The sequence below is a fragment of the Suncus etruscus genome, chromosome 12, assembly GCF_024139225.1.
Source record: "Suncus etruscus isolate mSunEtr1 chromosome 12, mSunEtr1.pri.cur, whole genome shotgun sequence".
Lineage (NCBI taxonomy): Eukaryota > Metazoa > Chordata > Mammalia > Eulipotyphla > Soricidae > Suncus > Suncus etruscus.
The window spans coordinates 90,010,261-90,031,424 of NC_064859.1; positions in this window are offsets into that span (position 1 = coordinate 90,010,261).

Genomic DNA, 21,164 nt, shown 5'->3' on the forward strand with positions numbered 1-21,164 from the left:
TGCTCCCCATCTTTTAAGCGTACCAGCAGCAGAGCTCTGACGCGAGTCGCCTAATGGGTCCTTTGTGGAAAGAGGCCTTTGTCAGTAGCTTTCCCAGAAGAATGCAGAGTTCTCCAGGTCGAGGGCGGGGAGGGCCTCGGTGGCTGGAAGGACTCAGGATGTTCATCCCATTAGAGCAGGGAGAGGGGCTGTCCGTCCCCCAGAATTGCTTTCAACCCCTCCCTGCATAGCAGCACCCAGGGGACCTGAAGTGGCCTTTTAAAAGGCGCTCAGTGGGGGCCCAATTGAAATAACCAGTAGGCCCAGCATCTGAGCAGACCCATCCAGGAAGTTCATAGAGATGCTCTATTGTCTGAGAAGAATGATGACAGGTCCCCAGGACTAAGTTAGGGCACAGCGACCTGCTCAGAGCAGCCCTAAAAACCCATTACCTGGGGCGGGAGAGACAGCATGGAGGTAATGTGTTTGCCTTTCATGCAGAAGGTCGGTGGTTCGAATCCTGGCATCCCATATGGTCCCCTGAGCCTGCCAGGAGCGATTTCTTTTTTTTTTTTTTTTTTTTTTTTTTGGTTTTTGGGCCACACCCGGTGACGCTCAGGGGTTACTCCTGGCTATGCGCTCAGAAGTCGCTCCTGGCTTGGGGGACCATATGGGACGCCGGGGGATCGAACCGCGGTCCGTCTCCTAGGCTAGCGCAGGTAAGGCAGGCACCTTACCTCCAGCGCCACCGCCCGGCCCCCAGGAGCGATTTCTGAGCGTAGAGCCAAGAGGAACCCCTGACCACTGCAGGGTGTGACCCAAAACCAAAAACAAAACAAAACAAAAAAGAACCCATTTCCTGGGGAAGAAGAGATAGCACAGCAGTAGGGTGTTTGCCTTGCACACAGTCGACCCAGGACAGATCTGGATTCGGTATCCAGCACCCCATATGGTTCCCTCAGCCTGCCAGGAGTGACATCTGAGTCCAGAGCCAGAAGTAAGCCCTGAGCAATGCCGGGTGTAAGCAAAAACCAACAATCAAAAGAAAAACCCATTTCCCATCTGGCATCAAGTGTGTACATGTGAGCACAGGTGTGCACCGTTGGGATTTTAGAATGGACAAAACCTTCTTTTTTGGTTTTATGAGTCACATGAAGCGGTGTTCAGGGGTTATCCAGGCCCTGCACTCAAGAATTAATCCTGGCAGGTTCAGGGGAGCATATAGGGTGCCAGATTGGCTGGTCATGTGCAAGGCAAACCCACTGTACTATCTCTTTCTCCACATATGGACAACATTTTTCTATCCAAATAAATAATTAATTCAGAGCATCCCCAAACCTTTTCTTGCTGCCCCTTGCTGAGAGCAGAACCCTGGAGGCAGGGGAAGAGCTGCTTCTAGAACCTTCCACCACCCCCCTCCCTCCCTTCCTTCCTCCCTTCCTTCATTCCTGCTGTCCTCCTTCTCTTCCTTCTTTTCTTCCTCTCTCCCTCCCTTCCCCCTCCTTTCCTTCCTTCCCCTCCTTCCTTTGCCAACATGCAACAAAAGGCACTTTTTGTTTTGTTTTGGGGGACACAAGCAGGGATGCTCAGGGGTTACTACTGGCTCTGCACCGGACTATGGCATGATGACTGATTACTGGTAGGACTGCTGTGGATTCAGGCTTAGCCTTTCCCCTGGAAAAAAGGGAGGGTACAGTCCTGGCAGACACTGCTGGAAAAAAGCCAGTTGTACCCTTGGTTAGCGCTTGGCAGGATAGCAATAATGAGCTTACTAAACATTAATGCATAATGATAATTTATTATGCCGAGTAGATGAAAAAAATCTGTATGTCTTTGTCCCTTGCTGTCAAACAAGAATTTCTGGGAACACACCCTTCCTACTCTAGCTTGCCTTTCCCAAGCTGGTAGAATCTACAGTAATATTTTTTGGCTGGTTACTTAGTACTGTGTAGGTTACAAGAATATTTGGTCTTTTATTTAAAAAAAAAAAAAAACTTTATTGGGCCCAGAGAGATAGCACAGTGGTGTTTACACTTGCAAGCCAGCCGATCCAGGACCTAAGATGGGTTGGTTCGAATTCCCGGTGTCCCATATGGTCCCCCGTGCCTTTCCAGGAGCTATTTCTGAGCAGACAGCCAGGAGTAACCCCTAAGTACCGTCGGGTGTGGCCCCAAACAAACAAACAAACAAACAAAACAAAAACAAAAAAAAATTCTGTCCTGCTTGACCCACCCAAATTTCTACTATTGTTCATTTTTTTCTTAAAATATGAAGCAAAACTCCAAATAAAGTGGGCTCCAGATCCCAGCATCTCTTGAGTGTGCCTGGTCTCTGAGTACTCACCCCATTGCTGACTCTAAATTCCATCCTCCTACCAAGTAATCCTGAAGCCCCCTCTCAGTGCTGCCCAATTTCAGCTGGCCTGCGGCATCTGCACTTAGAAAATTACTACTCTTGGGGCCGGAGAGATAGCATGGAGGTAAAGCGTTTGCCTTTCATGCAGGAGTTCATCGGTTCGAATCCCAGCGTCCCATATGGTCCCCCGTGCCTGCCAGGAGCAATTTCTGAGCCTGGAGCCAGGAATAACCCCTGAGCACTGCCTGGTGTGACCCAAAAACCAAAAAAAAAAAGAAAAAAAAAAAGAAATTACTACTCTTGGCAGTGCTCATATAAGCATATGAGATGCTGGAGATCAAATCCGGGTTAGCCACATGCAAGGCAAATGTGCTACTTGCTATACTATCACTCTGGACCCCAATTTTGTCTTGTTTTGGTTTTGGCCCCACCCAGTAATGCTCAGAGATCACTCCTGGCTCTGTGCTCAGAGATCACTCGTGATGGTGCTGGGGACCATATACAACGCCAAGAAGTGAACCTGGGTCATCCGCATGCAAGGCAGGTGCTCTACCTGCTGCACAATTGTCCCAGTCCCACATGTGGTCATTCTGGTAGAATATTTCTGATCGGAGAGATAGCATGGAGGTAAAGCGTTTGCCTTGCATGCAGAAGATGGTGGTTCAAATCCCAGCATCCCATATGGCCCCTTGTTGTATATGTAAATATTTTGGGGGATTACTATGTTGCTCACCCTAAACTGATTAGGTGATTGTGCCCTACCCTAGGGTGTGACCTGGCATTCTGCCCCCACCCTAGGGTAGGACCTGATTCTGCTTTCACCATTGGTTGGTATCTGATCCCACCATTGGGTGGGACCTGATTCTGGAGTATAAAAACAGGAGTCTGTGGAAGGCCGGGAGCTTTTTGCTGGCTGGAACTGAATCTGAGTCTTTGGACTTCAGTTTTGTCCATCCGAATAAAGCAAATATTTCCACGAGCCTGATTGTCTGCAAGCTGTTTACCCGCCGTTTCACCTCAGAACCGTGGGCTAGACAGGGTGGCAGACGCGTGCTCCGAGCTGGAAGAAAAGGGCCTCATTCTCCATCCCTCCATCAGTCAACCTCTTCAGGGGCTGTCTTGCTACAGCCCCTGTGCCTGCCAAGGGCGATTTCTGAGTATAGAGCCAGGAGTAACCCCTGAGCACTGCCGGGTGTGACCCCCCCCCCCCAAATAAGAATATTTTGATCCTCTTCCTGTGAACAATCCAACATGTTGTTCTCTTCATTGCTCTGTGGATCAAGGGGTATCTGAGGGAGTGGTGTGTGTGAAAAACAATTTACATAACTAGGTTTTTTAAAAATACTTTTTATTGTGGGGCCGGAGAGATAGCATGGAGATAGGGTGTTTGCCTTACATGCAGAAGGACAGTGGTTCGAATCCTGGCATCCCATATGGTTCCCTGAGCCTGCCAGGGGCGATTTCTGATTGTAGAGCCAGGAGTAACCCCTGAGTGCTGCCAGGTGTGACCCAAAAATATGTATATGTATATATACATACATATATATACATATGTATATACATACTTTTTATTGAGACCCATATGAATTACAAATCTTTTACAGTTATATTTAAAGTGCATAGTGACAGTGAATCAGAGCAATTTCTACCACCAGTGCTGACCGCCCCCTGCCATAGTTCCCAGCAAGCCTCCCATACCCCCCCCCCCTTAGTCCCCTGGACTGCTAGTATAACAGGTCCCTTTTGTGTACAACTTGTTGTAGTTTGGGTCTCTTGATTCTATTGTCACTGATTTTGGGTTGGGCATTTAGATCTGATAATTTTTTATTTTCATTCAATGTTTGTGAGACTGCTTGCCCTGGTACCATCCACTTTTTTTTCTTCCTTCCTCTTTTTCCTCAATTTATGAGGCATAACAAGATGATTCATGTTCTATGGTTCTGTTTAAAAAATAGCTGGGAGGAACCCCTGTCTAGAAAGCTATACATATGAATTTAAAAGAAGAAAGAAAAATCCAAACAAAATAAAACAAAAACAGGGGTCGGCGAGGTGGCGCTAGAGGTAAGGTGTCTGCCTTGCAAGCGCTAGCCAAGGAAGGACTGCAGTTCGATCCCCGGTGTCCCATATGGTCCCCCCCAAGCCAGAGGCAATTTCTGAGCACTTAGCCAGGAGTAACCCCTGAGTGTCAAACGGGTGTGGGCCGAAAAACCAAAAAAAAAAGAACAACAAAGGAAGGAAGGGGGCCTGATGTAGCAAGGTGTTTTGTTGTTGTTGTTGTTTTTGCATAGGCACAGTATACATAACTAGGCTTTAATCAATTGTCAGTGAATTAAAATTTAAGGCTTGTCAGCATTTGGGGGGAAGGTCACACCCAGAAATGTTCAGGGATTATTCCTGGTAGGCTCGGGGACCATATGGGCTGCCAGGATTCAAAGCATCATCGTCCTGTGTTGGTTTCGGGCAAGGCGAACACCTTATCACTGTGCTATCACTCCAGCCCCAAGGCTTGTCAGCATTTAGGCATAACTACCAAATCTTCAATATACTTGTGAATCAAGTCACTTTGTTTACCGTTTGAAGCATTTAATTTCATCTAAGCTTGACTTCAGCTTCACTCAGATCATATGTAGTGATGGCTCTGTGCATTTCGACTTCTGGGACAAATACCACCCTTGGAGGGTCTCACAAAACACAAGCATTCAGGGCCAGAGAGATAGCATGGTGGTAAGGTGTTTGCCTTGCATGCAGAAGGTCAGTGGTTCAAATCCCGGCATCCCATATAGTTCCCCGAGCCTGCCAGGAGCGACTTCTGAACATAGAGCCAGGAGTAACCCCTGAGCGCTGCCGGGTGTGACCCAAAAACAAAAACAAAAAAAGCCCCCCCAAAAAACACAAGCATTCATTTCTCAGCATTTAGGAGTCTAAAGTTCCAAATCAGGGTGCCAGAATAATCACTCAGGGCCCTATCTCCTACAACCTGGATATCTGGGTATGCCCAGTCATGAGAGGCAGGATTGGGACACTCTTAGTAACTGTTTTTTCTTTCTATTTCTTTTCTATTTATTTATTTGTTTGTTTGACTGGTTGGTTTCTGGGCCACATCTGGCAGCATTCAAAGATTACTCCTGGCTCTGATCTCAGGAATCACTCCTGGCAGGGTCTGGGGACCGTAGGGGAGGCAGAGAATTGAACCTGGGTCTGCCGCATGCAAGGCAAATGCCCTACCCACTCTCCTATCACTCCTGCCCCTTAGTGCCCCTTTCAAAACTCTGAACATGCTCCACCACCCACCCAAAGTGATTCGTGTTAATACCATCATCTCTGAGGTTGAGATTTCCACAGACAGGGTCTAAGAGATAGCACAGTGGTGGGGCATTTGCCTTGCACACAATCAACACAGGACAGACCCCAGTGTTTGATTCCTGGCATCCCATATAGCCAAGAGCAATTTCTGAGGGCAAAGCCAGGAGTAACCCCTGAGCACCTCAGGGTGTGACCCCAAAACAAGCAAACAAACAAAAAAGTAAAGTTCAATATATAGTTTAAAAGTGGGTTGGAGGGGCTGGAGAGATAGCATGGAGGTAAGGCATTTGCCTTTCATGTAGGAGGTCATCGGTTCGAATCCTGGCATCCCATATGATCCCCCGTGCCTGCCAGGAGCAATTTCTGAACCTGGAGCCAGGAATAACCCCTGAGCACTGGCGGGTGTGACCCAAAAACCACACACACACACACACACAAAAAAAAGTGGGTTGGGCTGGAGAGATAGCATGGAGGTAAGGAGTTTGCCTTGCATGCAGAAGGTCGGTGGTTCGAATCCCGGCATCCCATATGGTCCCCCGAGCCTGCCAGGAGCAATTTCTGAGCATAGAGCCAGGAGTAACCCCTGAGCGCTGCTGGGTGTGACCCACACACACACACACACACACACACACACACACACACACACACACAGAGCGGTTTAAAATATAGGCCTGGAGGAAGATCACCTTTCAGAGCCAGAGAGATAGCACAGTGGTAGGGCGTTTGCCTTGCAAGCAACCCATCCAGGAAGGATGGTGCTTAGAATCCAGGCATCCCATATGGTAACCTCTGCATGCCAGGAGCGATTTCTGAGCACAGAGCCAGGAGTAACCCCTTCATACCGCTGGGTCTGACCCAAAAATAAAACAAAACAAAAAAAGATTTCCACAGACAAATGGGAACCCCAAATCTTAGACCAATGTACCCATGAGCACTGAATCCCAGCTGGCCATGGACAGAAATCCTTAGACTCATCAAATTCCCATTTCTAGGTTATGTGTCTATTTTTGAAGACCCACAACCATCAAGCCTTAGTTTACCAAGTGGGAGAAAAAGATCAAAGTCATTAAGCAACTTTGAAAGGCTAGTAAATAATTTAATAAATTAAATTTCTTTGGGAGTTTCAAACATCTTTTTAAAAAAAATATTACAGTGCACAGGGCCAGAGAGATAGCATGGAGGTAGGGCGTTTGCCTTTCATGCAGAAAGATGGTGGTTTGAATCCCGGCATCCTATATGGTCCTCCGAGCCTGCCAGGAGCGATTTCTGAGTGTAGAGCCAGGAGTAACCCCTGAGTGCTGCCAGGTGTGACCCAAAAAAAATTACAGTGCACAGAAGTAACACAATGATGTAGAAATATATTACTATATTCGCCATACCGGAGGCCTTCTTAACCAGGCCTAGGGTGCGGGGTGCGGGACTTGGGTAACCCCAGCACCCCCTCTACCGCCTTGCTCCAGATCTCCAGGGCTTCCCCGGGCCACATGCCTGGGCAAGCTGGTGAGTTGGGCCCCTTGGCGGAGCTTGAAGGTACCTTAGGCTTTCCCCCATTATCCATTCGGCTCCTTAGGGAGGGTCTGGGTGGGGCCCTGAACTTCTGGCCTCCCAGCTTCACTGGTAATCTCTTTTCAGTCTATATTTTCAAAATCGCATGGGGGCTAGCACCCCTGCTCGCACAAGATACATTAATAGTACTCACTATTATTGAATTATGTTTTTATGTATGCAGAATGTCCATTTTGTACTCTGCCCTTTTGTACACCCCTACAAGAGATCATTTTTCTCTTTAACTTCCTTAACCCCTATCATCATTACTCCTCATTTACCCTGTCTAACTTAAGTACTGTAGAGTCCTAAGTCACAGACCAAAGTGGTGCCCTGGAGTTAACACCCACCCAACTATTGCAAAAGGCATAAAAAGGACACGTATGTCTTTTCAACATTTTATGGGTGTTTTCTTTGATGGCTGTAACTTTTGCTGAATATTTTCTTATACAGTGATGATTCCCCTCCCCCTTTTTTATCTGCTCTTTGTGAACTGCTGAATATGGAATTTGGTGTGAAAGAATCCCTCAGTTTAATGCTTATGTTTGAACCAAGTCATGGGTATTGTTGGATGTGTTCTTACACTCCCATATACTCAGATAACGCCACGTGGCTTTATTTCTTGTTTGCTTAGGCACACTAAAACGGGAAAATACTATACATACCAATAAGTTCTGATCTAATAGAGATGGGAACACACAAATTTTGTAGTGCAATGGGACCCTACACCCTGAACATTGACATAAAGACCTGGCACAGGCCTCAGAAGAATGGGCATTCTCCATTCACCCCTGATCTAGAGAAGACATCTACAAAACATCCAAGGTTGTCTATAACATCACCTGGAGGCAATCCTCTACCAGGGAAGACCCTACAGCTGCTCTGACATGGATCTACTCAAAAGAGACTTCCCTTACACTGAGAAGACTTAACAAGAGCAATGACCTGTTTACTGGACAGGGCTTGCTGTATTGCCCCTTAATTGAGAGGTGAAACTAGAGGATACTCCACACCAGCCTGACTTCAATGTAGGATGTGCAGATTCCAGGATCTTTAATACAGAAACCTGATGCCAACAATAGGACTGCATGAAAAATAAAACTGTATTGGCACTACAGACAATTGGATTGAATAAACTAGTTTGCCTGGAGCCTAGAGTTGGTCTTATGCCAGGAAACTTCAGGGGTAGTGGTCTCCTTGTATTTAGACCAAGGCTATTCCTTTCTATGACCCCCATATTTTGGTGGGCCTATGCAAACAATATTTGCCACTCTAACACCGTTTTTACTGTGCCCTTTTGACTAACCCTTAAAAAAAACTTCTTAGGGCCCGGAGAGATAGCACAGCGGTGTTTGCCTTGCAAGCAGCCGATCCAGGACCAAAGGTGGTTGGTTCGAATCCTGGTGTCCCATATGGTCCCCTGTTCCTGCCAGGAGCTATTTCTGAGCAGACAGCCAGGAGTAACCCCTGAGCACCGCCGGGTGTGGCCCAAAAACAAAAAAAAAAAACAAAAAAACAAAAAACAACCTCTTAAACTTTTGATGTTAACTTAAACTAATATGTATGTGCATGAATATATAAAAATACTATGCCTTTAAAGTTAAGGAGTCACATAAATCTCATGGCTTTAGGTTGCTTTGTGTACTGCTAAGAAATGCTGGGCCCGGAGAGATAGCACAGCGGCGTTTGCCTTGCAAGCAGCCGATCCAGGACCAAAGGTGGTTGGTTCGAATCCCGGTGTCCCATATGGTCCCCCGTGCCTGCCAGGAGTGATTTCTGAGCATGGTGCCAGGAGTAACCCCTGAGCACCACCGGGTGTGGCCCAAAAAACAAAAAACAAGGGGCCGGGCGGTGGCGCTGGAGGTAAGGTGCCTGCCTTGCCTGCGCTAGCCTAGGACAGACCGCGGTTCGATCCCCCGGCGTCCCATATGGTCCCCCAAGAAGCCAGGAGCAACTTCTGAGCGCATAGCCAGGAGTAACCCCTGAGCGTCACAGGGTGTGGCCCAAAAACCAAAAAAAAAAAAAAAAAGAAATGTTATAATGTACTGCAATCTGGGGACTTGTGGACAAAGTAATTGTACATGGGTTCTGCCTTATTTTTCTTAATTTTTTTTTACTGTAAGTTCAATATTTAGGCGTCAGCAAGGGGATTTCTTCTGAGAATTCTGTTTATGGGCGATTGTTCTTTCACTGTAACTTTACCTTGTCCTCTTTGCATCATTGTTCTCATAATTAAAAATAAAAAATTAAATAAAAAGAAATATATTATTATAGATGTTTCATGGTAACATTTTGTGTTTGTTTATTTGCTTTTGGGATCACACACAGTGGCACTCAGAGGTTACTCCTGGCTCTGCCCTCAGGAATCACTTCTGGCAGGCTCAGGAGACCATATACGTTTCAAACCCAGATAGGCCTCATGCAAGGCTCCGGCCCCTAGGCAAACTTTTTGAAAAGTATGAAAACCCCCTGTTTCAACGATGCTTTGCAGCCTACTGGAGGACATAAAACCATAACTGATGTGCAGCACCCAGGATGGGTGGGGAGAGAGCAGGACTTAGCTCTCAGGTCTCACTGACAACCATTCAGGTACTGAGAGCTAGAATCCTCCGGAAACTTCTGACCATGTCCAGGTTGGTGCACACGCTTAGAAGACATCAAGAGACTCTCTAGAACAGGGGTCTCAAACTCACGGCCCGTGGGCCATTTGAGGCCCTTCGTACAACATTTTGTGGCCCTGCCCTAGAGGAATCTTTTTTTTTGTTTTAGTTGTTTGGGTCACACCCCCCAATGTTCAAGGCTTACTATTGACTTTGCATTCAAGGATCACCCTGACTTTGCCTCCTGCGGCCCCCAGGTAAATTGAGTTTGAGACCCCTGCTCTAGAAGGAGCATGATACACAAAACATGTGGAGGAAAACATTCACAGGGGCCTGGAAAATTGAGTGATCGGTGCAGAAAACAGTGGGTGGAAATAAGACCATCATACAGTGAGCATACATGAAAGCAAGTACATGAAAGCAGCCACCTGGAAGGCAAGTACCCTCCCCACTGTGCTATCACTCCAGTGAGCATACAGGAGGCTCGTGTGATATTGAACTTGCATGTATGTGTGTGTATATTCGGATTTACTCCACAGCTGTATTCCGAAGCGCTTCCTGGGTCTGTACTCATGAATGCCCCCTGGTGGACGCTCAGGAGATGACCAGTGCCTCACTTTTAGGGAGCTGCTTTTGCTCCATTACCCAGCAATTGCAGTCAAAATTACATTTTGGGGGGAGAGGGCCACACCCTGCAACTCTCAGGAGTTACTCCTGCCTCTGAGCTTAGGAATCTCTCCTGACAGGCTTGGGTGACCATATAGGATGCCGGGGTTCAAACCAGGGTCTGGCTTGGGTCTGCCGCCTACAAGGCAAACGCCCTACTGTTGTGCTATCTCTCCGGCCCCTAAAAATTATATTTACTTCTGGCTCTGCTTTCGGGAATGATTCCTGTTGGGGTTCTGAAGACCCTACGGGGTACTGGGAATTGAATCCGGCCCAGCCTCATGCAAGGCAAATGCCTGTAACCGGGGCCCTTCAGAGACAGGTTTGGACCCAGTTGAGATTGCCTCTCTAGCAGGGCAGGCTCTCATGCCCTGAATGGAACCCTTGAAATGAGGCACCCAGTAGGCCAAGGCAATCCTTCCACTGCCAGGGGACAGGGAATGAGCACCTATTAGAGCAAACACAATGGAGCCCATCTCCTGTGCTCTCCCCGGTCACATAATTCTCACCCCACTAGTCATTTAGGTCATGTCTTCAGACCTGACATGTTACATGTACACCTGGCCAGTAAGGCCCTCCCATTCTCTTGGTTCAAATGCCCCATACAGGTAAATCCTTTTAACAATATGGTTTTAAATATTTCTCCCTGATAATAAGAGTCATATCACTAGGTGGGGGGGAGGTTGAGTCAGGAGTTACTCCTGGTTCTGCTCTCAGAAATCACCCCTGGCAGGCACAGGGGACCATATAGGATGTTGGGATTCAAACCACCATCCTACTGGATGTAAGGCAAACACCCTACCTCCATGCTATCTCTCCGGCCCCCAGAAGGCCTTTCTATGGAGACCTCCAATCCCTGCTTTCCACCCCTCCTAGGCCAGCCTGAGCAAGGTTGCAAACTTTCTCAAAATCTAACACACATAAATACACACACACACACACACACACACCTATATCATTTACATCTTTTTTTTGGGGGGGGTACACTTGGTGACACTCTGGAATTACTCCTGGCTCTGCACTCAGAAGTTACACCTGGCAGGCTCAAGGGACCATATGAGATGTTGGAATTAAACTGCGCATACAAGGCAAATGCCCTACCCACTGTGCTATCACTCCGGCCCCTCATTTACACCTTTTACAAATGCTCTCTCTGCTGTATTATACCTCGGGTCACTAGTATATTTTAACGAGACAGCTATGAGATAGAACCTTTCACTGAACATTGTGTCTGAGTCTTTGACTTTTGCTTTTTTTTTTTTTTTTACTTTTACTACCTGGAAACCCACAAAGTGATTGTGGGGCAATTTCTTTGGGGGGGGATTTTGTCACCCCTGGTTTCTTTGTTTACAACTTGGTTTCACCCAAAATGATAATCTTATATGTAAAACTGGATGGAATAGGCTCAGGATAGCCTGAGCTATCTGCCCTTACTATGTCCTTACTGCCCCACCTGGGTGGTCTCTGAACTCGATAAAAATGGTTCTGGCAGGCATCTTGCTTGAAATACGAGGTAGAAGACTGTCAGACTGTACGTGTTTCACCCTAAGCCTGGTTTGGATGATTTCATGAGTGACCTTGATTCAGACTCATTCACCTGGGGTTAAAAATAAGAAGCATGGGGTGTTTTTATAGAATCCAATAAGTTGATTTGGGCTATACCCAGTGTGTGCTCAGGGAATACTTCTAACTCAGTGGTCATGGTCATTCCAAGTAGTGCTATATGTGGAAGACTATATGCGATGACAAGAGCTCAAACTGGACTCAGTTGCCTGCAAAGCAACTTTCTTATTCCCTGCACTTTTATTTCTTCCCTGGCATGTTGACTTTTTCAGTTTTAAATTTACTTTATTGGGGGCCGGAGAGATAGCATGGAGGTAAGGCGTTTGTTTGCCTTGCATGCAGAAGAACAGTGGTTCGAATTGTGGCATCCCATATGCTCCCCTGAGTCTGCCAGGAGCAATTTCTGAGCATAGGGCCAGGAGTAACCCCTGAATGCTGCCGGGTGTGACCCAAAAACCAAAAAACTTTTTTTTTTTTTGCTTTATTGGGGCCAGAGCAATAGCACTGTGGGGGGCCCTCAAGACTTTATTTTTTATTTATGTTTGTAGTTTTTTGAGTGTGGTGTCATCCAGTAGTGCTCAGGGTTTACTTTTTGCTCTGCACTCAGGAATCACTTCTGGAGTTGCTCAGAGAACCATATGGGATGCGGGGGATAGAACCTGGGTCAGCCACATGAAAGGCATGTACCCTCCCCACTGTACTATCACTCCAGTCCCCCAAGACTTTAAAATATATATTTATATATATATAGATAGAGAGAGAGAGAGAGAGCAGAAAGCGCCTACATACAACACCCCCCCCCCCGTGCTATCACCCCATCTTGATTTGGCCCCTTGCACATTATGAAGGAATGGATGGATCTCTTGTCATTAAATAAAGTCCCCGGTTGTCCAGTCTGTCCACCACTCGATGAATAATTTCAGTTTCCAACAGGCCCTTCATGTCGTGCGTCAACCATTTCGCCCCAAACAGATCCATTTGCCCTGAGAGTCCTCTGAGCTCACAGGGTCATGTCCCCTTCCCACCCCAGGCTCCCAGGTAACCAGGACGCATTTCCAGGCTCTCTAGTTCCTAGTTCCGCTTTCCAGAAGGTCACATAGCTTGGCTCGCACAGACGAGCCTTCCCAGATGGGCTCTTTTCATGGGCAATACGCATTTCATTTCAGCTTCCTCCAGGCCTTTTTGTGGCTTAATGGCTCCTTTCTTGTTGTCATTGAATCACTGTGCATTGTCTGGCCTCTCCATTTGCCCACTAAGGGTATTGTAGTTGCTTCCCTGGGTGGGCAGTTATGAATCAAGCCTTTTATCCCCCTGATGCTCAGAGATAAATAGCTGCAATGTCAATGTTGGCTTTGAAGGCAGTGCTCGAGAGTAACTCTGCTCGGGAGTAACTCGGGAATGATTCCTGATTGGCATAGGGTACCACGTAGGGTGCCAGGAATTGAATCCAGGTAGCTGCATGCATGGCAAATGCCCTACCCACTGTCCTATCACTCTGGGCCCTGTATGAACTTTTTGTTTGTTTGTTTGTTTATTTTTGGGGGAGGGTCACATCCTGTGGCACTCAGGGGTTACTTCTGGCTCCACACTCAGAAATCACTCCTTGCAGGGACCAGAGAGATAGCATGGAGGTAAGGTGTTTGTCTTGCATGCAGAAGGATGGTGGTTTGAATCCCGAAAATCCCATATGGCCCCCCAAGCCTGCCAGGAGCGATTTCTGAGCGTAGAGCCAGGAGTAACCCTTGAGCACTGCTGGGTGTGACCCAAAACTCCCCCCACCCCCAAAAAAAGAAATCACTCCTTGCAGGCTTGGATAGATCACATGAGATCCCAGGAACCGAACCCAGGCCTGCCATGTAACAAGGCAAATGACCTATCTGCTGTGCTACTGCTCTGGCCCCCTGTACGTGCTTTTGAAAAAGAAGGAAATGCCCACAGACTTTCTTTAGGTGACTTGACTTTCTAGAACTGCCTCGATAAGTCTCAACCATCTTATTTTTCCACCCATATCTCCTTGTCTATCACCCTCGGGGTCACTGCCTGTTCTGGGGTTCTTCCCTCTCTTGAGGAGTCTCCAGCCAAACCATCAGCAGAGAGAAGCCCCCTGAGGCAATCTGAGTTTACTGTGGTTACCCCCAGCTTCTGGTCGAGCACTTGAGCACTTCCATCTAAGTTATGAACTGACATGGCCTGGGCTGCCCTACACCAGGTAGGGCATTTGCCTGGCATGACCAACCTGAGTTCTATCCCTGACATCCTATATGATTTCCTGAGCTTGCCAGGAGTGATTTCTGAGCACAGAGCCAGGAGTAACCCCTGAGCTCGGCCAGGTGTGGCCCAATAACAAAAAAGTTAAGTAAAAAACGAAAAAGAAAAAGAAAATTAGTGTACTAAAGGTTGCTTTTAGTGGCCTGGAACTAAATGGCTTAGCTTCAGAACTGGTGCCCTGCCCTGCTCCTGTAGCAGAAAGCAATTAAGAAAACTCTGGGGCTGAGAGATAGCACAGCACCGACCCAGGACGAACAGTGGTTCGAATCCTGGTCCCCCATGCCTACCAGGAGCGATTTCTGAGCACAGAGCCAAGATTAACCCCAAGCATTGCTGGATGTGGCCCAAAAACAAACAAAAATTTACACACCCAATTGGGATAGATGGAGCAATGTCCATGACAAGGCTCAGAAAGTCAGCTGCTCACTCTGTGGTGTGGCACAAAAACAAAAACAAAAGAACAGAAGCATGGGAGCTTAGAACTCTATCTCACGTTTCTTTGGTGTGCAAAGGAAGTGATGGTGGGCACACCTGATGGTGCTCAGAGCTTACTCCTGGCTCTGTGTTCAGGGATCACTCCTGATGGTATTCAGGGAACCAATATGTGGTGCCAGGGATCGAACCAGGCTTGGCAAACTCCTTACTTGCTCATGCCTCTAATTGGTCTCTAGTCTCCAAGTCCTACCCTCACTTCTACTCTAAGAACTAGGTTTGTGGGCCGGGCGGTGGAGCTAGAGGTAAGGTGCCTGCCTTGCCTGCGCTAGCCTTGGACGGACCGCGGTTCGATCCCCCGGTGTCCCATATGGTCCCCCAAGCCAGGAGCGACTTCTGAGCGCATAGCCAGGAGTAACCCTGAGTGTCACCGGGTGTGGCCCAAAAACAAACAAAAAAAAAAAAACTAGGTTTGTTTTTGTTTGGCTTGGGAGCCACATCTGGTGGTCCTAGGGGTTACTCCTGACTCTACACTCTGGAATTACTCCTAGTGGTGCTTTAGAACTCAGATTCTCTACATGCAAGGCAAGAGCCCTACCCATTATACTATCTCTCTGGCCCCTCAATGTTAATTGTGAGTCCATCATTTTTGTTTTGGTTTTGGGGACCATACTCAGTGGTGCTCAGGGCTAACCCTTGCTTTATGCTCATGGATTACTCCTGGTTGTCTCAGAGTATTCTCTCTGGTGCCAGAGATCAAAACTGCAAAGCAAGGGCCAGAGAGATATCATGGAGGTAGGACATTTGCCTTGCATGCAGAAGGACAGTGGTTCAAATCCCGGCATCCCATATGGTCCCCCGAGCCTGCCAGCAGCAATTTCTGAGCACAGAGCCAGAAGTAACCCTGAGCGCTGCTGGGTGTGACCCAAAAACAAAACAAAACAAAAAGGCAAGGCAGGGCTGGAGAGATGGCACAGTGGTAGGGTGTATGCCTTGTACGCGGCCAACATGGGACAGACCTGGGTTCGATTCCTGGCATTCCATATGGTCCCCCGAGTCTGCCAAGAGCAATTTCTGAGTACAATGCCAGATGTGGTCCAGAAAACATAAACAAAACAAACAGACAAGCAAAGCCCTGCAAGGCTAAGACCTTTCTTGCTATCTCCTGGCCAGTCATCTATTTTTTTTTGTAGAGTTTTTTCTTTGTTTCTTTTGGGGGGTGGGGTGGGGGGTTGGTTTTTGGGTCACACCCAGCAGCGATCAGGGGTTACTCCTGGCCTTACACTCAGAAATCACTCCTGGCAGGCTCGGGGAACCATATGGGATGCGGGATTTAAACCACCGTCCTTCTGCATGCAAGGTAAATGCTCTACTTCCATGCTATCTCTCTGGCCCCTGTTTGTAGAGTTTTTGATTTGTCTTGTTTTGGAGCCACACCTGGTGGTGCTCAAAGGTTACTCCTGGCTCTGTGCTCAGGAATGACTCCTGGTGGTGTTCGGGGGACAGGATAGGGTGCCAGGGATGGAACCATATTGTCCGAATGCAAAATCAAAGTCCTGTTTTCCTGCTGTGCTGTTTCCTGTCCCTTCATCTGTATTTTGCTTGTAGCTTCCTCTCCTTTATGGCCACTGCTGTGTCCTTGGAGAGCTACTATCAGGGGGCTCCCACTGGCTTCCAGGTGAGTCCTAGCTGTGACAAGCTAGCCAACCTTCTGCAAACCTTTCGGCTCAGTCATGAACTCATTTCTAGGAACAGAATCTCCAGGCCACCTTGCTTGGGATCACAGGTAGCAGATGCTGCCCAACAGTTCTGGGAAAGTTCTGATGCCCTTTCCACTCCACCCACAGCGTGTGGAGGGCCTGGCCGTGCCACATTCTTACCAACAGCGGGTTGCCAACAAAGTGCACGTTTGCTCTTCTGGCGGGCACTCTGCCTGTGGCTGGAGTTTACATTTCCATGATGTCAGATAAAGCCATCTGCTCTCTCCTTCTGTGATGTGTACCCCTCTCAGCCCCCTGGGAACCCTCAGAGAATCACGTCATTTCCCCTGTTGACCCCCACGCCCATGCATAAATGCCACTTAGAGGAGGGCATTGCCCAGCATGGGACATGTCAGAGATGTTGGCTGAGCCCTTTTTGGTTTTGTTTTGATTTAGTTTTTGGGGTCATATCTAATGGTGCTCAGGGGTTGCTCCTGGTTCTGCGCTCAGAAATTATTCATGGAGGGGCCAGAGTAGTGGCACAAGTGGTAGGGCATTTGCCTTGCACATGCTAACCTAGGACAGACTGCAGTCCAATCTCCGGCATCCCATATGGTTCCCCCAAGCTAGGAGAGATTTCTGAGTGCATAGCCAGGAGTAACCCCTGAGCGTCACTGGGTATGGCCCAAAAACAAAAACAAAAAATTTATTCATGGAGGTGCTCAGAACTTGTGACTATATGGGATGCCGGGAATCCAACCCTGGTCAGCTGTGTGTAGTACAGCCCTATTCACACCAACAAGCAGTTTGGGAACTGTCTTGAAGAAGGTACCCCTTACCCTAGGCAACTGCAATTGGGGGTCCATGATACATAGCACCATTTCTAGCACCCAGCAGCTCCCCATCAGTGTACTGGGTTTTCTGGGGAAGGCACAGGGCATGGCAGGAGCAGGGCTCCGGGGACATGGCTCATTCTGTGATCCTATGTCCTAAACCTCCAAGGAGGTGCTCAGAGACATGATTCTGGAGCTGCAGCAAAAGGTCAGCCTTAGAGGAAGGGAACATAGTGGGGTGTGGACTCCTTTCTTACTGAAACTTGGAAAAATCAACTACATTTAGTGGTCGAAAACAACCATACTGGGGCAAGGGCCATAGCAATAGTATATAGCTGAGAAGGCGTTTACCGACCTAGATTCAATCCCCAGTGTCCTGTATAATTTCTGACTGTAGAGCCAGGAGAAACCCCTGAGCACAGCCAAGTATGACCTCAAACCACCCACCTACCCCCCGAAAAAAAAAGAAGGAAAAAGAAAACAACCATGCTTGGGGCAATGGGGCAGGAAGGGTGCTTGCCTTGCATGCAGCTGACCCAGATTCGAGCCCCAGCATCCCACATGATCCACTAAGCCCCTCAGGAGTGATCCTGAATGCAAAGCCAAGAAGGAATAAGCCCACAGCTATCCAGGCTCATGCTCCAGCTCATTGGGGACTAGTTCAGGGAGGCCCAGTTGGTTTCTCTGCTTTGGTTTCCACAAGGCCAATGCGAGAGTATGGGCCTGCTTGGGCCCTTTATTACTCGGTCTTTGTCTTCGGGAAAGATCCACATTAAGAATGTTATTATTGGGGCCGGCGAGGTGGCGCTAGAGGTAAGGTGTCTGCCTTACAAGCGCTAGCCAAGGAAAGGACCACGGTTCGATCCCCCGGTGTCCCATATGGTCCCCCCAAGCCAGGGGCAATTTCTGAGCGCGTAGCCAGGAGTAACCCCTGAGCATCTAACGGGTGTGGCCCAAAAAACCAAAAACCAAAACAAAAACAAAAAAACAAGAATGTTATTGAGGGGCCGGAATGATAGCACAGCAGAAGGCATTCGCCTTGCACGTGGCCACACGGAACAGACCTGGGTTCAATCCCTGGCATCCCATATGGTCCCCCCAAGTCTGCCAGGAGCAATTTTTGAGTGCAGAGCCAGGAGTAACTCCTTAGTGCCGCTGAGTTTGGTCCAAAAACCAAAATTAATTAATTAATTAATTAAATTTAAAAAAACAAAAAAACATATTATTGACAAGTCCAGTTACTGGTCCTGCTTCTCCTTGCTTCTGCCAGCAGGGCATGACACTTCTCTCCGGAAAAGCATTCACTTTGCACCTTCAGTGCAGAACCAACCTGGTTCGCTGGGACTTGATTCTGGGCTCCAGTTGGGACTGAATTCTATGGCTTCCAAACAGGTATGTTGTAAGTCCCACTCTCCCAAAAAGTCACCCCAGAAAATGACTGCATTTAAAGTCTGGGACTATCATTCCACATTTGGGGGGAAAGAGGTGAGTTTTTTTCCCTTGTAAATCAGGTTTCCTGATCTACATCCTCCAATCAATAGGTTTCCTTATCAGAAGAGAAAGACACCCCAAATGTGCACAAATAAGCAGGCAGGACCCCAGGAGAAACTAGACTGGCCAAACCCTGAAAATCTTGGTTTCCAGCTTCCAGACTGCAGAAAAGTGAACCTCTGTTGTTGAAGTCTCTGTTCTGGTTGCTGAGCAAAATAACATCACTATGTTTTCCCTCCTGCTCCCACCTCCCCAACTCTCCAGCTCCAAACCAGAGACCATGGTCTGTTCCCAGGTCTCAGGCGCTTGGACTGAACTGAGGGGCTGGATTATCAGGGCCTACAGGCTTTGCCGTCTGTAGCCTCCTTTCAGCTACCAAGTACCCCTGCCCTACCCTGTTTGACCCATCATATGCATGGGCTCTGGGCATCTGTGGAGGGTGAGAATCCTGCTATCAGAATTTTTGTTTTGTTTTGTTTTGTTTTTGGGTCACGCCCAGCAGCTCTCAGGGGTTCCTCCTGGCTCTACGCTCAGAAATTGCTCCTGGCAGGGTCGGGGGACCATATGGGATGCCAGGATTCGAACCATCAACCTTCTGTATGAAAGGTAAACGCCTTCCCTTCATGCTATCTCTCCAGCCCCCCTGCTATCAGAATCATTACACCACACACACACACACACACACACACACACACACACACACACACACACACACCTTCTGCATGAAAGGTAAACGCCTTCCCTTCATGCTATCTCTCCAGCCCCCCTGCTATCAGAATCATTACACCACACACACACACACACACACACACACACACACACACACACACACACACACACACACACACAAGCACACAACAATGATTCCAACCCAGATCCTTCTGTCCCCAAAGCCAGGCTTTGTCCTGCCCATCAAACTGTGTGTGGGTCTGGCTTAGAGGATTGGTTGATTTTTGTTTGTTTGTTTTGTTTTGGGCCACACCTGCCGGCGCTCAGGGGTTACACCTGGCTCTGTGCTCAGAAATTGTTCCTGGCAGGCTCAGGGAACAACTGGGGATGCCGGGTTTCGAACCATCGTCCATTCTGAGTCAACTGTGTGCAAGGCAAACAGCCAACCGCTGTGCTATCTCTCCTGCCCCTAGAGGGTTGGTTGAACCTGGACTATCAGGAGGAAAGCAGATGGCAAGGAGCTGAGCTCACAGGCCCAAGATCTCCTAGGCAGGGCACTCTGCATGGAGCACAGGGAGACGGGCTGTTTTGAAAGAATCCAAGCAAAAAAAACTTTACCCCAAATCACCATTAATCTTTCCAACAAACAGTGCTGGACCAACTGGATATGCTTATGCAAAAGAAATTTGAGGCCCAGGGGTGGGGAGGGAGGGAGAGAGGGAGGGAGGGAGGGAAGGAAGGAGAGGGCCCTTATCTCTATTGTCTCTGGGGCTTATTACAATAATATCCTTAATTTTCTTTTCTTTTTCTTTTTTTTTTTTGTCCTTAATTTTCTTTTTTTTTTTTTTTTTTTTTTTTTTTTTTTTTTTTTTTTTTTTGGTTTTTGGGCCACACCCAGTAATGCTCAGGGGTTACTCCTGGCTATGCGCTCAGAAGTTGCTCCTGGCTTGGGGGGACCATATGGGACACCGGGGGATCGAACCGTGGTCCGTCCAAGGCTAGCGCAGGCAAGGCAGGCACCTTACCTTTAGCGCCACCGCCCGGCCCCCCTTAATTTTCTTAAAACCCATAGATGAGTGAGACTATTCTGTGTCTATCTCTCTCACTCTGACTTATTTTACTTAGCATAATAGATACCATGTACATCCATGTATAGGAAAATTTCATGACTTCATCTCTCCTAACAGCTGCATAATATTCCATTGTGTATATGTACCACAGTTTCTTTATCCATTCATCTGTTGAAGGGCATCTTGGTTGTTTCCAGAGTCTGGCTATTGTAAATAGTGCTGAAATGAATATAGGTGTGAGAAAGAGATTTTTGAATTGTATTTTTGTGTACCTAGGAGTGGTATAGCTGGATCATATGGGAGCTCAATTTCCATTTTTTGAGGAATTACATATTGTTTTTTATAAAGGTTGAACTAGACGGCATTCCCACCAGCAGTGAATAAGAGTTCCTTTCTCTCCACATCCCCGCCAGCACTGATTGTTCTTTTTTATTTTTTTATTTCTTTTGATTTTTGGGTCACACCCGGCAGCGCTCAGGGGTTCCTCCTGGCTCTACGCTCAGAAATCGATCCTGGCAGGCTTGGGGGACCATATGGGATGCTGAGATTCAAACTGCCGTTCTTCTGCATGCAAGGCAAATGCTTACCTCCATGCTATCTCTCCGGCCCTGATTGTTCTTGTTCTTTATGATGTGTGCCAGTCTCTGTGGCGTGGGATGGTACCTCATCTTTGTTTCCTTTAGCCTTTCT